At 45.3% G+C, this 11,194-nt stretch overlaps 1 non-coding gene and 1 pseudogene across 1 annotated transcript; both read left to right on the top strand.

The window, feature by feature from the left end:
- The first annotated feature begins 2,548 nt into the window (after window positions 1-2,548).
- On the top strand, window positions 2,549-2,655 carry LOC114009438 (U6 spliceosomal RNA). The gene has a single exon (XR_003550848.1). It is a non-coding gene; the product is annotated as a U6 spliceosomal RNA (small nuclear RNA).
- A 5,400-nt stretch (window positions 2,656-8,055) lies between these two features.
- Window positions 8,056-10,051, top strand: LOC102502150 (RNA-binding protein EWS-like; annotated as a pseudogene).
- The last annotated feature ends 1,143 nt before the right edge of the window (window positions 10,052-11,194 follow it).

Raw genomic sequence — 11,194 nt, 5'->3', positions numbered from 1 at the left:
ATGCACGCACACGCGCCCGGCGTGAGTTTTAAGCCACCGGGTCCGGGACGCGAACCGCCGTCGATTACGTGGGAGTCCAGCTACATAGCCATTACGGTAACTGCTGGTCCCTAAAAAATAAAAGTATTTCTGAACCCCAAGGAGGGGGCTCACCAGATTGGTTCTGAACTAGACTTATGCCCAATGTCCTCTGAATCTTTATCACACAGTCGGATGGCCACACTAACCCCTTTCACATTTTTTGGTGGAGTTTAAAAAAGAAATTGCTAGAGGGTGTATGCATTTGCTGGAGAGAGAGATAGAGAAAATGAGAAAGCACTTCCCTTGGAGGATGGTCATGTCCTAATCCCTTCTTCTGAATTTCTCCTTCTGGGATTTAGGGCATGCAGACACATATACCCAGTGTGTTTTTCAAGCCGCTGGGTCCAAGACATGAACTGCGCAGTCGGCCATGTGGGATTCAGCTGTCCTAACCACCAACTGGCCCTAGAGGGATGTTTTAGAAGTGACTTAGTGTCCCCTGCCTTCTCTGCCTCCTTCTACTTTCCCAGAGTCAGGAGCCCCATCTGGTTCCCTTTTCAACTGCTCTTACCTGCACCTGGAGTTCACTCACACACAGACATAGTGTCTCTCTCTCTCTCTTTTTTTTTTAGAATTATTTTATTCAACTTTATTTAGTTTTAATTTGACCAGGGAGGAGAGAAAGAGAGAGAGAGAGAGAGAGAGAGAGAGAGAGAGAGAGAGTGAGAAAGCAAGCTGCCAGGTCCAGGACTCGAACCACAGTCATCCATGTGGGACTCCAGCACCCTTAACCACCATGCCACCTGTTGGCCCCTCTCCCTCGCTCTTTACCAGTCTGCCTTAGAGACCCATTGGTCCTGCCAGATAAGAGTAGCCCTCCTGGAAAATGAACCCCTTTCCTCATTTTCCTTGGATCTCTACCTCAGGCCCTTCAATATTTAGGATGTTCAGGAGCTTCAGATAAAGACTTGAGACTACCTCACACAATTCTGATCCCACACGTCCTTCCCTCCCATGTCAAGCTGTTGTCCTACTTATGGCAGGAGGGAAGGGTACCAGGGTATACTTCACACATGCTTTGAGGTGGTCAATCCACTCTGACTCTTTTTACTACAAGATAAATGTGAGGGACCTATAGCCTTAATTAAAACCTGACTTGTTTCTTTTCTGGAAAACAAAATTGAATTCATTTGTTCATCAAATATTTATTGACCTGAGAGGTGTCAGGCTTTGTGCTAAGTGCTGGGGAGACACAGGTGAGCCAAAACAGTTGGGGTCTGTGGTCTCCTAGAGCTCTAGTCTGGCTGGCTGTGACATTAATGAAGTTGTCACTCGATATGCAATATCACAGCAGTGGTGATATGGAGAAGCTGTTTGTGAGGCAGTGATAGCAGTATGAATACTGCTCCGAGGTGTCCTCCCTGAGAAAGTGATGCTGAGCCCAGGTCCCAGGAGAAATTAGCACTGGCCAGAAGAGCATGTGCATACTGGGGCGACAAAGGAGCGAGGGGAGGGCGTTCCATGCTCAAATTCACTGGGCAAGAGGAGTCAAGTAAGTTAAAGGAAATGAAAGCCAGTGACTTTGGAGGGAGTGAGAGGGAGAGGGAGACTTTGAGGAGAAAAACGTTGAATTTTAGTTTGCATTTAGTCGAGTTTACGACGTTTAGGAGAGAGCTGACAGTGGTGCGGTGCTGGACTTCCACATGACTGGCCATGGTTCAAGTCCTGGACCTGGCATCTTGCTTTCTCACTTTTCCTCCTCTATCTCTCTCTGGTCAAATTTAAAAATAATAATAACAACAAATGAAGTTAAATAAAATAATTATTTAAAAAAATAAAAGACATCTAGTGATGGTGACAGGTGGCGTGGTGGTTAATGTCACTGGACTCCCACATGACCTACCGCGGTTTGAATCGTGGGCCTGCTGGCTAGCTTTCTTACTTTCTCATTCTCTCTCTCATTTTATCCCTCTCTGGTCGAATTAAAATAAATGAATAAAGTTAAATAAGAATTTGTAAGGTCTGGGGGAAGGGAAAAGAAACATGGCGGAAACATTCCTGACGGCAGAAACTTTCCTGTTTTCCCGCATCTGGCTCGCCATCACCAGCGGACTTTCCCGTCCTTCAGCATTTGGCGCGCCCACCCAAGTTGAAGAGAAACAGCGAACTTCATTGGCCAGACAAGGACCCATGGTGAGTACCTATTGGACAATGGCCCTTTAGAAACAAGCAGCACCCACCCTGGGCATGACTCCCTCGGCCTCTAACCAGGCCAAGTGACCTCACCCGAGAGCTTTTGCAGAATAAATTATATTGGTTTTATTAAACCCCAAGACCTGACTCTAGTATTTTCGTCTTAGCCACCTCTGACTCCACCGCTGTTCCCAAATCAAACCTAACAGAATTCTTTTCTTTTCTTCTTCTTCTTCTTTTTTTTTTTTAAAAGACGATTAGGAGATATCTGTTTGGAGATATACAGCAACTAGCATAAGATATGCTTTTTTATTTTTTTAAGAATTATTTTATTGTGCTCACTTCAGCAGCATGTATACTAAAAGTGGAATGATACTGAGATGATTAGCATGGCTCCTGTGCAAGGATGACACACAAATTCATGAAGCATTCCATATTTTTATAAAAAATGGTGCTCTTTCTTATTAAAAAAAGTCAAAAGGTTAAAAAAAGAAGAATTATTTTATTTATTTATTTATTTATTTTAATTTGACCAGAGAGAGAGGGGGAAAGTGAGAAAGCAAGCCACCAGGTCCGAGCCTCGAACCATGGTTGGCTATATGGGAGTCTAATACTCTTAAGCACGACGCACCTGCTGGCCCCAAGATATGCTTTTTTTTTTTTTAATGTTGAGTAGAACAAAATCCAGGAAGTGAAAAATTATTCGAGATCTTATGTGATTCTGGAGACTCAGCCCCTTGTGTTTCCTGCTGCACAAGTTTTGTTATCTCTGATCCTTTTCCCCAGCGTGATGGTTACCAAACAACTGCCTACCCTTCTCAGTGCCTCAGAACTTTGACCTCCTCAGGGCTGCTGCTTATTGCCTCCTCTCTCATGTCTTTTGACTTCTGCTAACTCCCATGTACCTGAGAGGAGGATCTGATTGGTCCGTTTAGCTCTATTGGGCCTGTGAGAGAACATTCATGTCTGAGCATGATCTTGCAGGCTGTCCTGTGGTCAGATGCTTCACCCTCCAGCCTTCAGCTCTAGCCTGGTGCATGTGATGATTCATCCTCCAGGAACCGTGTAGAGTGACCATGATGGGTTCTTTCTCTTAAAAGCACTCCAGAGCAGGGCCAGCAATGGCGTGGTGGTTAAAGGCGCTGGATTCCCACATGGCTGACCACAGTTCGAGTCCCAGACCTGGCAGCTTGCTTTCTTACCCTCTCTCTCTCTGTTCCTCTGGTCAAATTAAAATAAATAAATTAATTAATTAAATTAAATTTTAAAAGGGAACCAGCAGTTAGCGTAATGGCTATGTCGCTGGACTCCCACGTAGTCGACCACAGTTCGCGTCCCGGACCTGGTGGCTTAAAACTCATGCCAGGCGCGTGTGCGTGTGTGCCCAAGATCCCGAGCGGAGAATGGAGGAGAAGGGATTGCAGTGTGACCATCCCCCCAGGGGGTGATTTCTCGCTTTCTGTCTCTCTGTCTCTGTCTGGCGAGCACACGTGCCCTATAGCAAAACAAAACAAAACAAAACAAAACAAAACAAAAAAAACACAACCTCTCCAGAAAAATTTTTTTTAAAAAAAGAAATAGATGTCCATTAAAAAAAGCATTCTAGTGCAGTTGCACAGACAACTAAGTGGGATGGTCGCTGAAGTATGGGTGGTAGTATGTGGTGGTAGAGGGAATACCCCAAATCCTTATTGAAAACAGGCATACCATAAATACACTGCAATGAATACAATACAGTAACTGACACTCAAATACAGTCAGAAGAAGCTGTAGGGTGTTGTAAAGATTAAATATGATACATGTGAGGGGCCTGCATGTGGCATGGTGGTTAAGGTTCTGGACTCTCACATGGTTGACTGTGACTCAAGTCCCAAATCTGGCAGTTCGCTTTTTCACTTTCCCTCTCTCTCTCTGGCCAAATTAAAAAATAATAATATTGAGACCAGCTGGCAGTGTGGTAGTTAAAGGTGATGGATTCCTACCTGACCGACCATGGTTTGAGTTCTGGACCAGGTGGCTTGCTTTCTCACTTTCCCTTTCTCTCTATCTGGTCAAATTAAAAATAATAACAATAACAAATGGAATTAATTAAATAAATAAATCTTTTTTTAAAGAATTGTTTTATTTAACTTTATTTATTTATTTTTATTTGAACAGTGAGAGACAGAGTGAGAGATTGAGAGAGAAAGCCGCCAGTTCTGGGACCGGAACTGAGGTCAGCCATGAGGGAGTTCAGTGCCTTTAGCCACCATGCCACCTTCTGGCCCATAAATAAATAAATACTTTAAAAATAATAATATTAATAAATAAAATTAAAAAAATAAGAGGATGCATGTGAAAGACTTAGCTGTGAGATGATGTAGAAATGTCTTTTATTGTTATGGTTATGATATGCTTTGGAACCTCTTTGTTGTTATCTATGCATTCATAAAGCAGTTTCTCTGTGTTGCTGGTTTTTGAGGCCCTCCAAGGGCATCTTGGAGTTGAGAGAAATCCCTAAAAGCGAGTCATGGTGATGGGGTGAAATATTCTAACTCTACAGCCAAACCCAGTCCTGGGCAAGACGGAGAAATGACTAGTATCTGTGTCCATTTCCTGCCTCTCTTTGCTGGCCTGGTAGTCTTGGGTTATCATTTCCACATCTCTTCCATTTGCTTCTCTCCAGTGATCAGTATTTTCCAAAATGAGCTCATCACATTAATCATCCTAGGGTGTGAGTGGCCCTTTCAGGCTGTATTTATATATTAAAGGAAGACCAAAAAAGCTCAGAAGGAGGGATCTTTAGGGTCTGTGGAATGGAAAGGGGGAGAGGAAAGTCATGCTGAAGCAGTGGTGCCTTCCTGGCATCTCTGGGCATCCCTGCAATCACCCTGATTCAGAGCCCATCTGGTCTTCTCATCTCAAGGCCAGCCCTGCTTGCTCTGTACTCACTGCTGCAACTGCTGCATGGTCTGAAAGAGAGAGAGGATGATAGCTCGGTTCCTTGCTTGCACAGGATCAGGTGAGCAGGGAGGCCAGGCAGCTCAGCGGAGAGAGGCAGGATGGCGGTGGCAGCAGAGGTGTCATTAGCAGCACTAATGAATCATGCTGGGCCTGGTTCTCTGACTCAGCTCGAAACTCCTTTCGGTGGACAGGAAACCAGTAACCAATGAAGTCAAAAGCTTAACTTCAAAGTCTTCAGACTGGAAACCACTAGATGTTTTTTAACCTTCTGTGTCTAAAACAAGAAGGGAATCCACTGGACAGAAGCTGCTCTGTCTGTTTTGATGCAGAGGGACTTGGTTGGTAGAGGTTGGTTATGAGCCAGAGCTCTCATTTCTTATGAGAGTAAAAAATCGTACAGGAATTTACAAAAACAGGAAACTGGTGATGAAAGCCATTGGAATTATGTAAATGAAGGTCTGTTTGGAATGCAGGTGGGAGTCTGCCTGTGGGAAAGTTTGGGGAGTAAATCAGGATGAACAGCCAGGTTATCCTGTGGTGTTACAACACGGTGTGGTCGTGTGTGTGTGTGTGTGTGTGTGTGTGTGTGTGTGTGCCAGACAAGGGGGGGCATACCGTTGCTGCCTCTGCAGTATCAGCTGGAGGGAGTGCTGGGACAGTGCAGCAGGGAAATGAGATGCTCACATTGCTCCAGGAGAGATTTGCTTTTTCTCATGGATGTAAGGGATGGAGCTGCGTGAGCTCTGGAGACTTCTTACTGCCCCCAGCCCTCCAGGACTCTAGCACAGTGGCCAGCAAGGAGATCTGGGAGCATCAAGGTTTAGATCAGTGACTCACAAACTTTTGGGAGGAGAGACACTTTGTTATAGCTTGTTTTGGGGGTATATTCTTCTTACCACGCTTTAAAAGTGTTGTCAGTTAGAAAAAATTTAATTGACTTGGGGTTAAAATTTAAAATGAAGAATGTCTTGTGTTTTGAAACTTCCAAGACAGCCGAATAACCTTCTGAGGCATTGCAGTATTGGGGTTTGGATTCTCTCTGCTGTATGCCAAACGCTCTTACGGGCAAAGGGAAAGCCTTGGGTACTGATAAGAAAAGAGGCTGCCGTAGGGGTATCTCTGCTTGTTTACTTCAACCCACTCCAGGCCATGTTGACATCTGGGGATATTTGATAAAATGTCCTTTTCCCAGACTCATTACTATCAGTTTCTTTTTTTTTTTTGCTTCTAATCTCTCTCTTCTCCAGTCCATCATTCATCCCGCCATCAGAGTCAATTTCCTAAAACGGATTCAATCATGTCATCTTCCCTCCTCAACGATTTTCAGTGCGCTTTCGCACTGCCTACCTAAAATCTAAATCTTTGCATGGGACGAGGAAAGTCTTTCATAATTTAATCTTCTAATATCATTCTAGTTTCAATATATTTTAAAGTTATTTATTATTATTGTATTTTCTTTATTCTTTTTTCTTTTTTTATTATCATAATCTTGCTTATATTACATTGAATCACATATAACTTTACAGTGTATTACATTTCTCCTTCCAGAAGGAATTCTCTTTCTTCAAAGCCTTGCTCAAGGGTCACCTCTACGGCTGTGCCTCTAGTCTCCTGGCAAGATTAATCATTCTTCCATCCCTCTACTCTCTAAAGCACGCTGTGCTTCTAACTGATATGTAACAGCATTTGTTTACTTATTTATTGGACATTTTAATTGCCAGAGGCTGCATGTACTTGTGAGAGAGAGAGAGAGAGAGAGAGAGAGAGGCAGAGAGGATGTGATCGCACCGTAGCCCTTCTGTTCCAGTTCTCCATCCTGTTGGGATTTTAAGCATGCGTAAAGGCAGTGTTTCACACTGCTGGGGCAACTGGCATGGTTTTCAAGATGCTGGGGCTGGGATTCAAACCGCAGTCAGCCATGTGTGCTCTAGCTCCCTTAACCACCATACTACAGGTCTATCTCCAGTATTTATTAAGTCTGCTTTGCATTGTATCCAGTTATTTATGTATTTGACTCCATTAAACAGAAAAGATCCTTGAGGTAGGGGAATTCATACTTTATTATTACAGTGCCTTAAGGGTGTTGAATAAATGATCACGAATAATGATAATATCATTATTGAGAACATACTGTGTGAAAATTACTTTATTAAGAACTCTTCTCGGGGCCAGCAGGTGGTGTGGTGGTTAAGGGTGTTAGACTCCCACATGGCCAACTGTGATTCGAGTCCTGTACTGGGCAGTTTGCTTTCTCACTTTCTCTCTCTTCTTCTCTCTCTCTCTGTCTCTTGCTGGTCAAATTAAAATAAATAAATAAATAAATAAAGTTAAATGAAATAATTCTTTTTTTAAAAAAAAAGAACTCTTCTCATGGAGCTACTAGACAGTGTGGTGATTAAAGCACTGAATTTCCACATGGCCGGCTGTGGTTTGAATCCTGGACCTGGCGGCTTGCTTTCTCACTTTATCTCTTTATCTTTGTGTGTCTCTCTCTGGTGAGCACATGTGCCCTATAGCAAATGAACAATAATAATAAATAAAATAAAATAAATAATTCTTAAAAAAACTCTTTTCACATAATTTTATTTAATCTCATTTAATTTTGGCAACTGCACAATGAGGTAAACAGAACTATCATATACAATTTATAAATGAGGAAACTGGGCTTTAGAGTGATATAAGTCATATAGTCAGCAGACAGAAGCATTTTTTTTCTCAGCATTTGGTATTTTTTAAGCTGCTGGTGTTGGGATTTGAACCACACAGTTGAACCATGTGCAGTGTAGCTCCCTTAACCACTAGGCCACAAGGCTAGCCCTCCAAATTTCATGTTTTTTTTTTTTTGTTTGTTTGTTTTAATAATTATTTTAGGGGAGATGGGCATTGAGAGAACAGGAGAAAGGAGAGAAGATGGCGTCCACAGATTACAGTACCTACAGCCAAGCTGCAGCCCAGCAGGGCTACAGTGCTTATACCGCCCAGCCCACTCAAGGATATGCACAGTCCACCCAGGTTTATGGGCAATAAAGCTATGGAACCTATGGACAGCCCACCTATATCAGATATACCCAGGCTCAGACCACTGCAACCTATGGGCAGACCGCCTAGGCAACTTCTTACGGACAGCCTCCTACTGGTTATACTACTCCAACTGCCCCCTAGGAGTATAGCCAACCTGTCCAGGGGTACGGCACTGGTGCTTATGATACCACCACTGCTACAGTTACCACCACCCAGGCCTCCTGTGCAGCTTAGTCTGCTTATGGCCCCCAGCCTGCTTACCCAGCCTATGGGCAGCAGCCTGAGCCACCACCCCTGCAAGACCACAGGATGGTAATAGGCCCATAGAGACTAGTCAACCTCAGTCTACACAAGGGGTTACAACCAGCTCAGCCTAGGATATGGACAGAGTAACTACAGTTATCCCCAGGTACCGGGAGCTACCCCATGCAGCCAGTCACCGTGCCTCCATCCTACCTTCCTACCAGCTATTCCTCTACACAGCCGACTAGTTATGATCAGAGCAGTTACTCTCAGCAGAACACCTATGGGCAACCGAGCAGCTATGGACAGCAGAGTAGCTATGGTCAACAAAGCAGCTATGGGCAGCAGCCTCCCACTAGTTACCAAACTGGATCCTACAGCCCCCCTCCCCAAACTGGATCCTACAGCCAGGGTCTAAGTCAATATAGCCAACAGAGCAGCAGCTACAGGCAGCAGAGTTCATTCCGACACGACCACCCCAGTAGCATGGATGTTTATGGGCAGGAGTCTGGAGGATTTTCTGGACCAGGAAACAGCTGGAGGATGAGTGGCCCTGATAACTGGGGCAGGGGAAGAGGGGGATTTGATCGTGGAGACATGAGCAGAGGTGGGCAGGGAGGAGGACGCCATGGAATGGGCACTGGGGAGCGAAGGGGCTTCAGTAAGCCTGGTGGACCCAGGGATGAAGGACCAGATCTTGATCTAGGTCCACCCATAGATCCTGATGAAGACTCTGACAACAGTGCAGTTTATGTGCAAGGATTAAATGACAGTGTGACTCTAGATGATCTGGCAGACTTCTGTAAACAAGGTGGGGTGGTTAAGATGAACAAGAGAACTGGGCAGCCCATGATCCACATCTACCCGGGCAAGGAGACAGGAAAGCCCAAAAGTGATGCCACAGTGTCCTATGAAGACCCACTGACTGCCAAGGCTGCTGTGGAGTGGTTTGGTGTGGAAGATTTTCAAGAGAGCAAACTTAAAGTTTCTCTTGCCCAGAAGAAGCCTCCAATGAACAGCATGAGAAGTGGAATGCCACCCTGTGAAGGCAGAGGGATGTTGACCCCGCTCTGTGGAGGTTCAGGGGCCCGGGAGGCCCTGGAGGCCCCATGGGTCACATGGGAGGTGGTGAAGGAGACAGAGGAGTCTTCCCTCCAAGAGGGCCCCGAGGCTCCTGAGGGAACCCCTCCGGAGGAGAAATGTCCAGCACCGAGCCGGCGACTGGCAGTGTCCCAATCCTGGTTGTGGAAACCAGAACTTCGCCTGGAGGACAGGATGCAACCAGTATAAGGCTCCAAAGCCCGAGGGCTTCCTCCTGCCACCCTTCCCAGCCCCGGGTGGAGATCATGGCAGAGGTGGCTCTGTTGGCATGAGGGGAAGAAGAGATGGCCTCATGGACTGTGGTGGCCCCGGTGGAATGTTCAGAGGTGGTTGTGGTGGTGACAGAGGTGGCTTCCGTGGTGGCTGGGGCATGAACCTAGGTGGCTTTGGTGGAGGAAGGCATGGTGGCCTGGGTGGGCCCCCTGGACCTTTGATGGAACAGGTGGGAGGAAAACGAGGTGGATGTAGAGGACCTGGAAAAATGGATAAAGGCAAGCACCGTGAGGCGTGCAGAGACCAGCCCTACTAGGTGCAAAGATCCCGCAGAGCTGCATTGACTACCAGATTTATTTTTTAAACCAGAAAATGTTTTAAATTTATAATTCCATATTTATAATGCTGGCCACAACATTATGATTATTCCTAGTCTGTACTTTAGTATTTTTCACCATGTATGAAGAAACATTAAAACAAGTTAAATCGAAAAAAAGGGAAAGAATTATTTTATTTAACTTTATTTATGTATTTATTTTAATGTGACCAGAGAGGGACAGAGCGAGCGAGCGAGAGATTGAAATTGTGAAAGTAAGCCACCAGGTCCGGGACTGGAACCGCGGCAAATTTCTTGTTCTTAAGCATTAGATTGTTTCATACATAAATTTGTTTGTGATCAGATATTTTCCTAGAAGACAAGCCTGTGTCTGAGGTGATTCTCTGAAGAGGAGTTTGAAGATGGTAGGATAGAGGCAAAGGGACTCATGGAAAAACTGTGGGGGAAGATGTTGAGAAATGGAAGGGCAGGTGAGAACCTTGGCTTTGTTCAGGGTAGTTTACCAGAACAATGTCTTCCATTAGAATACCACCTGGGACCATGTCCAGGGGTACTGCTCAGCACAGTGCATGGAGGCTGAGGGTTTGTCTTCTTGGAGTTCCCACAAATGGGAAAGGGGGCTGCCTTCAGAGCAGAAAGCCCGGGTTTTCTGAAAGGCACAATCATTGGTTGGAGTTGAAAGACTTTAATTTGGAGGCTCACCCATCTCATCACAACGAAACTCCTCTATGGGCCAGCCACAGTGGCACAGGGGCAAGGCAATGTTCCACACTGCTGGGGCAACCTGGGAAGGTCCTAGGTTTGTATCCTGGGGCTTCCTTGTTCCTGCTGGTGTGTGAGTGTGCCTGTAATCCTGACTGGCTGGGGATGGATCAAGGCATGAAAATTCTTTTGGGGATATCTCCTTTTTCCCCAGTCTCTTTTTCTGGAGAGATAAATGAGTAAACTTAAAAAATAAATCCTCTATGTTGCTTGCCTCTTGGCTTTAGCACATGGAGAGAAGTCCTTTCCCCTAATCTAGGTAGCCTCGCACCAGCCTAACCTGCCTGCATCCGGAGGTAGATTGCCTTTCCATGGAGGAGAGTCAGGGGAGGGGGGCCGTGAGCCAGGTGAATGGAGTTC

The sequence above is a fragment of the Tupaia chinensis genome, unplaced genomic scaffold (genome assembly GCF_000334495.1).
Source record: "Tupaia chinensis unplaced genomic scaffold, TupChi_1.0 Scaffold000532_1, whole genome shotgun sequence".
In the NCBI taxonomy this organism is placed as follows: domain Eukaryota; kingdom Metazoa; phylum Chordata; class Mammalia; order Scandentia; family Tupaiidae; genus Tupaia; species Tupaia belangeri.
This window is presented reverse-complemented; position numbering and strand designations above follow the sequence as displayed.